General features: G+C 33.4%; 1 long non-coding RNA gene across 1 annotated transcript; it reads left to right on the top strand.

Moving 5' to 3' along the window:
* The first annotated feature begins 784 nt into the window (after window positions 1-784).
* Window positions 785-2,821, top strand: LOC128158102 (uncharacterized). Its single transcript, XR_008239919.1, has 3 exons — window positions 785-1,428; window positions 1,612-1,669; window positions 1,883-2,821. It is a non-coding gene; the product is annotated as an uncharacterized LOC128158102 (long non-coding RNA).
* The last annotated feature ends 6,970 nt before the right edge of the window (window positions 2,822-9,791 follow it).

Here is a 9,791-nt window from a genome sequence, read left to right on the forward strand (position 1 = left end):
TTCGACAACAAAACATGATATGGAAATAGGAGTGAAGTACTAATGCTTACCTGTAATGCTTTTTATAAGTTCAATTACGTTGCTTTTTTAAATACTTGCATTTCTTTCAATTGAAATAGACAAGATTAAACTTTTTTACCTCTGGCCCCTAATATTCCTAGTTAGGTAACGCATGAGAAAATCATTATATTGTAAGGATATATAAACGTATTATACCTAAAGTCTGTCCCAAGATATTTTTGCCACACATTCGCTTAAATTATTTGATATTTGTAAATATCTCTTGATTCAGACGATGTTCATTCGATAGTATGAAAAAATCCCAAGATTTCCCTCTTGAAACGCCCCCTCTAGCTTGTCAGGTTTTAATACACGGCTAAAAAAAGAACGTCTACGGGGATTTTGCATTGCATCAGCCATTATAAAGCCCGGATGATAACTTTAAAAAATTGTGCTAGATATTCCGAAAGACTTCCGAATTGAGGAAAGATGTAAACATTCCCCATTATAAATATCCGTAGGAAATCTGTTTTCGATCCTGTGAATGTTTACGATGGAAAAATGGTAATTTGTAAATGAAGTTTGACCCCTAAACACGTTATTACCTAATTACGTAACACACGTTAAAATCAATAGATTTCTTGGATGCATAACAGTTGAGATCGACACAAAATTTTAAATTTTGTTTAATTTATGTGATTTTGAATGAACAGTTGTGAATGGAATTGGAGATCTTTGTGGAGAATAAGCAGGTATTGAAAATAATTAATGCACGTGATCATGCACATGACAAATAAAGTGTCTTACACATGTAAATCTTAATGTTAAAGCTGCTTGGTCCGATTTTCAATAAAATAATTGTACGCTTTTAAACGATGGTTATGCTAAGTATGTGTGCAATAATATACGTTGCAGTACATGTAGTTTTCCCTGTCAATTAAGCCATATTTCAATGAAAAAATTATGTACATGTTGAAACTCGTTGAATCCGGATGTTGTTTATTACGGCATGCTGCCCAATCCGGCGACATTATTCAGCCCCTTGACATTTTCCCATCATTTTTGTTTAAAAAAAATTTGTGCAATCCGGATCCTATCTATTCTGTTAACCGGCGCAATGAAAAAGCCTACTGCATATTATTAGTGAGAGTTATCTCCCGTAGTCCGTCCACTTATCGATCGATCGGCCTTCTGCGAGATATTAATGCTCAATTATTGACCAATTTTTCTGTCGTTGCTATTGATTTAAACAACTGTTAATATAGATCCAAAGAAGCAACTTTTTTCAGTTAATACCGTAAAGTCTTGTTATGAATTGCAATTGGATAATTAGATTATAGTTCACCCAATTTTTTTCAGGCCGTGATTCAGGATACTGCGGGAGTAAGACTGCCGATATCGTTTGTTATCCCCGTTGCATGGCTACACGTACAGAGTTGCATATTATTCTGTCAAAATGCTCAATTTTTGTTTATATAAAATTCTCATTTATATTAATATTTATCTATTGTTTCCCTGCATCAAAACAGTTCTCGCCATCAGGTATTTCAGCCACCTGTTGACTTGTTAATGTTTTGTTTAACAATTTACGGTTAAGCATGCACTTTTCAGGTAAATCGGATGTTTGAAAGATTATCAATAACGACGATTTAATTCAAGGATTTCCATCGTATGTATTCCGTTATGGATTTATTGTTTGAAAAAAAAATATTTAAAATGAAAATTTGTACCGTAAATAAGATCGATGAAATCTAATATAATTCAGAACAATTGAACATTTTGCAAGAATACACGATCAGGACCTACTGCATTAAATACTAAATTTAATTTGCAACAATATCCTCTAAACCGGATGTTGCCTAATCCGGCCATTTTTTTTCAGAACCACCCTCCGCCGGATTAGACAAGTTTTGTTGTGTATTCGCAAAATAATCGACATAAAAGGGTTTTGCGTTATTTCGCCGCTTGTTTAAACTGGCCCCTTACGTCGAAGCTAGTATGATTGTATTACGACTTTGACATCTGGTTTTTTTATATAATCTATTATAACATATAAAATATACAGCATGACTATTTAAACAAAAATAAAGCAGTGTACATTTGTTCATTAATAGTTTTGATGTTTACGTTGTTTATAATCATTGCAAAACATGCAGGATGAATAAACTCAATCATTCGGAGGATGAAACCCAACGGTTTCCTTTTTTAAACATTCCAATGATGTATTTTGGGGGGTTTTTGTATGCCCCAAATTTATTTTTATTTACTTTGAATATTTCTAACGTTGAAAGGAGAGCACTTCCGTTTAAATACGTCTATAAATTTGTAAGATTATTCATTAGGTTTGCAAGGAAAATTATTTGATACTGTAATGGCCGACAAATCGGAACATGCAGCTTGAAGAAATTTCTCAACTTATTATACCTCGAAACGTTATTTCAAATCAGGCACCAAACAATGAAGGGAACTGGAAATATTCGGCGGATCCAAATGTTAAAATATTCTTATGATAAAAATTGATATTTATGGCAAACAGATTAATCATTTTTTATCTCTTAAAGATATAATCGCACCTGTGTTTTGTATCCATCTCTTTTAAACTCTTTGTAGCCAAATCTGTCAAAATTCGTGGTCGTTTCACCCTCTTGTTGCAACCCCAAACCCCGCTGAAATGTTCACAATCGATGCGCTGATGAACGAAAGACTCGACTAGAAAAACTTGCTGCATGGGCCGTCTAACATTATTAATTTTAATGATGAATTCAGAAACTTTTACATTTCAAAAAGTGTCATTTTTTGTTAAGTTACAGGAACATTGTCATTCATGCACATAAAATTTGTACAACTAAAGTTATAAGTTATTCAACCAGTGTTTGAAATTTGAGACCGTTCTTGAAATATTTGGGAAAGAAATTTTAGGGGTCATCCTTTCATCTTCTTATCGGGCCCGTGTAACAAATTTGAGCCATTTCCGAATAAATGTGTGCACAAATTCGTTAATAAAAGAATGCAGGTAACGGGAGCTTTTAACACGGGAGCAGGGAGTGCTTTAAAACTCATATTTACATGTATTAATTTACCTTGTAAAATTATCAGTCATAGGCATTAGATAACTCATATTGCCTGATTGGCGAATTTGATTTGCCTATTGACTCCATGACATCTACAATTTCGCTTAGTTAAACGTACACATTTTAAAAAAAATTGTATATAACACTGGCGTCGGAAGCAAATTGATAGTGGGGGGGGGGGGGGGCTAGACTAATCCTCAGAAATATTGAGAAAAAACCCTCTATAAAGCTATGTTTTTAATGGTTAGGTATAACTTTGCAAAAAAAGTGGGGGGGGGGGGGGGGCTACCCCCCCCCCCCCTAGCCCCCCCGGTTCCGACGCCTATGTATAAGCATGTCGTTTTTTACGCGATCGCCGAGAGCTTCTTTTTGGGGAAGAACAGTCCTAATCAGACAGCAAATACATAATACAGCATACAGACGTTTTTATTAATATAATTATATACAATTTATGAATAAACTATTCAAGTGTGCTTGAATATGCAAATTTTAAAGCCAATTCGATTTGTATTAGACAATTAATCTACTAAGTCTAGTGTTCGCTACTCGATCTTCAACTGTCCGAATACAGTCAAAACTTTTACAATGAATGTACATGTACATTACATTTTTAAAACTCACATATTCTTTCAGAATCAAAAAAAATTAATTTATAAATGAATAAAATCAGCAATGAGTTTGCTTTTTAATGAATCTGACTACCACTGAGAAGAGGTTATACCTATTATTTTACGGCCTGAATGTAAATAAAACCTCAACTTGTTTAAAAATGGTTTGTTTTATCGTGCCCGTACCTACCGCAAGCATGTAACATTGGACTTCTTAAGCTGCCTTATCTCGAACGCTTTTTAAATATATTTCAACTTTTACTTACTACATCCTGCTTAACACACTCTCTCTCTCTCTCTCTCTCTCTCTCTCTCTCTCTCTCTCTCTCTCTCTCTCTCTCATAACTCATAAAAATTCTAATATTTTGTTAGCCAAATGAAGTATCACATTATCATAGATATGTGAATATCGCCTATATTTTGTTGAAATTGGTAGTGTAATGCATTTAATTCTCAGCAGCAAAATGTCACAAACGGACACAAGTGAATTTATTTACATTTCAAATCGTACGACTGTAAAACGTACAATTGTATTATATTAATTGATGGCAGCTTTTTTTTCCCTTTATTATACGAACTATGATTTAAATCAATGGTTTGATGCATCGTTAACCAATATAATTGGAAATGAAAATAACAACGAATCAATGGGCATTGGAATGTGTGATAACGTATAAACACGAGAAGCATGTGTCCTACAGTGAATCGGCTGTCCACTAGCGCGGCATCTCCTCGGCCCGTGTTATGAAAATGTACACTCAACCTGGTGGGTTTGAACTGTTAACGTTTGCAGTTTGATAACTGAATTTTATTTTCCAACAATAAAACTGTTTCATGACATAGACAAGAACACAAAGAACGCCTTTTTTTCAATGACAGCCATACTATCTATTATTTTTTTTTTATTACGAGAGCAAAACAGCAATACTTCGTAGGTAATAATATAGTCTTTTTTTTTATTTACTCTTTAATATCGTTAAAATCTGAATTCATTGTGTTTGCAGCTACATAAATAAACCCGTGTGTGCATTACAACAATGCGTATATCTTGTGTATTGGATAACGGCAGACCGCTCGCTAGTCCAGCCGCGACCTATTTTCTCGGCCACGGGCAAGGATCGGATACGTATAATTGTTTACATACATGAAGCTCGGAATACAGCTAGCAAGATTTTAAATGCGACTCAAATACATCGCATAGAAGCAATTCTTATACACATAATATATTTCCCTAGAAAAGAATTAAACTGTTTAAACACTTTCCGAATGCAAGCTAGTACACTGTCTATGGTATTAGGTAAAGGTATAATCTTTTTTATTTACTATTAAAATCATTAAAATCGGAAGTTTTGTGTTTGCAGCTACATAAAAAAAACCCATGTGTGCATTACAGCAAGACGCAAATCTTGTGTATTAGATAACGGCAGACCGCTCGCTAGTCCATTCGTGACCTATTTCTTCGGCTGCGGCAAGGGATCGGATACATAATTGTTAACATACACAGTTCGGTATACAGCTAGATTTTAAATGCGACTCAAATGCATTGCATAGAAACAGTTCTTTTATCCATAATGTGTTTCACTAGAAAATAACTAAAATGTTTAAACACTTTCCGTGTGTAAACCGGTACCCTTTATGTCAGTTATACGCACAAATACCCCGTTTATTTGCCAAATAAAACACAAATACATGGTAACAAGTCTGGCTTTTTACACTCATATTACGCAATACCCGAACAAAATATTATTGTAACGACATTAATAAGATCAAAATGAACAACTTTTGCCGCGACAGCCATATCGAAATCTTAACCGCTTTTGAGTTATAAAGTGAAAACTTTGAAGGGTTCTAGGTCCTTAATTTGAGGGGCCAGCCCCTTTTTCTAGGAGTCAAACAAAAGATCTTGTAAATATAAATTTTTGTTCTTCTACATGTCTTAACAAAATATTTGTGAGAAAAAAGATAATCTAAGAAAACCAAGCAAAATCACAACGCTTTTTTCATCTCATTTTTCGAGCCCTACCGAGCTTTAGCGCCTTTTGTGCCTGAAATTCATTAATGCCTTATTACATATCTACAATCTTTTGTCTATCATTCCTGAAATTTTGAACTTAATATCTTTTATAGTTTTTGATAACTCTCTTGGACAAGCCGACACTCTGAAAATCAAGAAAACGTCGATATTTCAAAAACGGAAATGACGTCATCAACCAAAAAAATTTCCGATCAAGTTTAAACTAATGTCAATAAGATCTGCAAATTTTATTAAAATCGATCAAACAGTTTTCGAGTAATCGCTGACACAAAATCGGTAAGAAAAAAAAGGAGAAGAACTAGAGCAAAGCTCGTTGCAAAGCAACGAGTGGGTCTTCCGTTAATGTCGGAAGTAAAGCTGGAAGTTCCTGTAAGAAGCAGAGCTCTTAAACCAATAACAAGAGTAACTAAAATAAAAATAGGAAAAAAATCGAATATTCCTGGTACGACTTCACAAAATACGAATGATTTTAAGTACGACTTAACAAAAACCTTTCCGATTTTAAGAACGACTGAACAAAAAAAAATCCGAATGTGTTCAGGTACGACTTAGCAATTATTTTTGGTACGAGTTAATTTTACTTTAAACATTACGCTATTTTTTAAACCAAGGCCGCGGAATCAAAATTTCCGGAAAAATCAATTTTTAAACCCCGATATCTCTGTAATGCATCGTCCGATTTGAAAACGGTTTTCAGTGTTAGATTCAGCTTAATAAGCTCTACAAAACACATATTCTTTTTCGATTTGATCAGAAAATTCATTTTTTCGAAAAATTTGTTTCACTTCCGGTTTCGACCGGAAGTGACAAAATACATTTTTTTTGTCAAATGCCATTAGTAAATCCGCAGATTTACAATCACAGAAAATTTCAAGTCTTTATAAACAACCGTTTACTAGAAAAGTCCTGGACAAAATCACTTTTTGAAAATTATTGAAATGACGTAACTAGAAAACGGAAGTGATTTAATAACTGAAACTGTAAAAGCTTCAAGGGACAACAATTTAACATAATCTCTGAAAATTTCTTGCAAATCGGTTGAATAGTTTTTGAGATATAAAGCAAAAAAGAAGTCAGAAGGAAAAACAAGAAGATTAATAATAATAAAAACTAGAGCAAAGCTCGTTGCAAAGCAACGAGTAGGTCTTCCGTTAATGTCGGAAGTAAAGCTGGAAGTTCCTGTAAGAAGCAGAGCTCTTAAAGCAACAACAAGAGTAGCTAAAATAAAAGATGAAAAATTCGAATTATTCCTGGTACGACTTAACAAAAAACGAATGCTTTTAAGTACGACTTAACAAAAACCTTTCCGATTTCAAAAACGCCTAAACAAAAAATTCCGAATGTGTTCAAGTACGACTTAACAAACATTTTTGGTACGAGTTAATTTTACTTTGAACATGACGCTATTTTTTAAACCAAGGAAGCGGAATCAAAATTTCCGGAAAAATCAATTTTTAAACCCCGATATCTGTTATGCATTGTCTGATTTAAAAACGACTTTCGGTGTTAGATTCAGCTTAATAAGCTCTACAAAACGCATATTCGTTTTTGATTTGATCAGAAAATTCATTTTTTCGTAAAATTTGTTTCTCTTCCGGTTTCGACCAGAAGTGACAGATTTTCATTTCGAGCCTTATTACAGAGGTTAATCGACCAAATCATAACCATTGAAAATTTCAAGCCTCTATCTTAAAGCGTTTTTGAGAAACGCCGCGGACAAAATGACTTTTTGAAAATTTTAAAAATGACGTAACGTAAAAACGGAAGTGACGTTGTCAGGAAAACTTTAACATCTTTGAGGGATAATAGTTTCACATTATCTCTGAAAATTTCATCAAAATCGGTTGGAAACTTTTTGAGTTATAAAGCCGAGAAGGAGTCAGAAAAAAAAGAAAAAGTATAATAATAATAACTAGAGCAAAGCTCGTTGCAAAGCAACGAGTGGGTCTTCCGGTGGTGTCGAGAGTAAAGATAGAAGTTCCTGTAAGAAGCAGAGTTCTAAAGCCAACTACAAAGAAAATAAAAAAAAATATTTTTAAAAAATCGAATAATTCTTAGTGCGACTCAACAATGTCTGAATGATTTTATGAATGAATTAACAAAAACCTATACCATTTCTAGAACGACTTAATAAAAAAAGTCCCAAATGTCTTCAAGTACGAATTAAAAATTTCCGAATTATTTTAGGTACGAGTTAATTTGACTTTTAACATAACACTATTTTCTTAACCAAGAACGTGGAATCAAAATTTCGGGAAAACTCAATTTTTTAATCCCAATATTTTTGTAATGCATCGCCCGATTTTAAAACGGATTTCAGTTTTGAATTAAGCGTAATAAAAGCTCCTTTGTTGCTTTTTTAATCAAATTGTTGGTCAGAAAAGAGTTATTATAAAAAGACTTAATAGCCCTTCTGGCCCCTAATTTGAGGGGTCAGCCCCTTTTTTTAATATCAAATAAAAGGTCTCGCTAATATAAACATATTTTGTTCTACAAATGTTCACGAATGGTTAACCGTTGTCGAGATATCTAAACAACTTAATTTTAAGGGGCCGACCCTTTAACTCTTTACCGGGGCCACTAACAACAACATTTATGGTATCATATTGTTCAGAACAATTTTTTGAACAACTTTTGTTCAACATTGCTTTTAAAAATATTTATTCTTTTTTAGATATTAATGATCAAAGTTTTGAATTCTGGCCCCTTGAAACCCCTAAATACGTAATATATGACTTAGGTATGATACTGTATAGATAAACAGCTGTACAATGAACATTTTTGCTTCTATAATTAATTACAAATTTTTGTTCAGTAAAGAGTTATTGTAAGAAGACTTTACAGCCCTCTTGGCCCCTAATTTGAGGGGCCAGTCCCTTTGTTTTGATATCAAATAAAAGGTCTTGCAAATATAAACATATTTTGTTCAAGAAGTGTTCAGGAAATGTTAACCGTTCTTAGGATATCTTTACAAATATGTTTTAGGGGCCGGCCCTTTATCTCCTAAATGGGGTCATGAACAAATAATTTTAAGGTGGCATATTGTACAGAACAATATTTTAAGCAACTTTTGTTCTACAATGCTTTTTAAAATATTTCCCCTTTTTCATATATTAAAGATCGAAATTTTGAAATTCTGGCCCCTTGAAACCCCTTATTACGTAACATATGACTTAGTTATTGTACTGTTTAGATAAACAGCCGAACAATGAACATTTTTGCTTCTATAATTAATAACAAATTATTATTCAGTAAAGAGTTATTGTAAGAAGACTTTACAGCCCTCTTGGCCCCTAATTTGAGGGGCCAGCCCCTATTTCTTGATATCAAACGAAAGCCCGTGTAATTTGAAACAACTTTTGCATTACATGTTGTAACAAAATATTTATACATCAAAAGATATCACAGAAAATGTGCAAAAATTTCGTGAAAAAATTTGGTGCCAATTTTCAGGTTCAGGCGAGCTTTGAGGCCTTTAGCAATTTTCATCATTGGAAGCATGGGGGTACATCTACATACATTCATCTACAATCCCTGAAAATTTCAAGCTTCTATCTTGATTAGTTTTGGAGGAGATGCGTGGACAAAATGACCCTTAAAAATTTACAAAATCGTCAATATCTGAAACCGGAAGTGACGTCATCATTTAAAAATTTTATCATATGTAGCGCCGATCATGCTCTATATGTCCTGAAAATTTTGTGCGAATCGGTTGGATAGTTTTTGAGAAATAGCGCTCCAAAAAAGTCAGAAAAAGAAAAAAAAGAATAACTAGAGCAAAGCTCGTTGCAAAGCAACGAGTGGGTCTTCCGTTAATGTCGGAAGTAAAGCTGGAAGTTCCTGTAAGAAGCAGAGCTCTCAAACCAATAACAAGAGTAACAAAAAAAAAAAAGATGAAAAAACTCGAATTATTCCTGGTACGACTTAACAAAATACGAATGATTTTAAGTACGACTTAACAAAAACCTTTTCGATTTCAAGAACGACTTAACAAAAAAAATCCGAATGTGTTCAAGTACGACTTAGCAATTAATTTTGGTACGAGTTAACTTTACGATAAACATTATGCTATTTTTT

This window comes from Crassostrea angulata, chromosome 8 (assembly GCF_025612915.1).
Source record: "Crassostrea angulata isolate pt1a10 chromosome 8, ASM2561291v2, whole genome shotgun sequence".
In the NCBI taxonomy this organism is placed as follows: domain Eukaryota; kingdom Metazoa; phylum Mollusca; class Bivalvia; order Ostreida; family Ostreidae; genus Magallana; species Magallana angulata.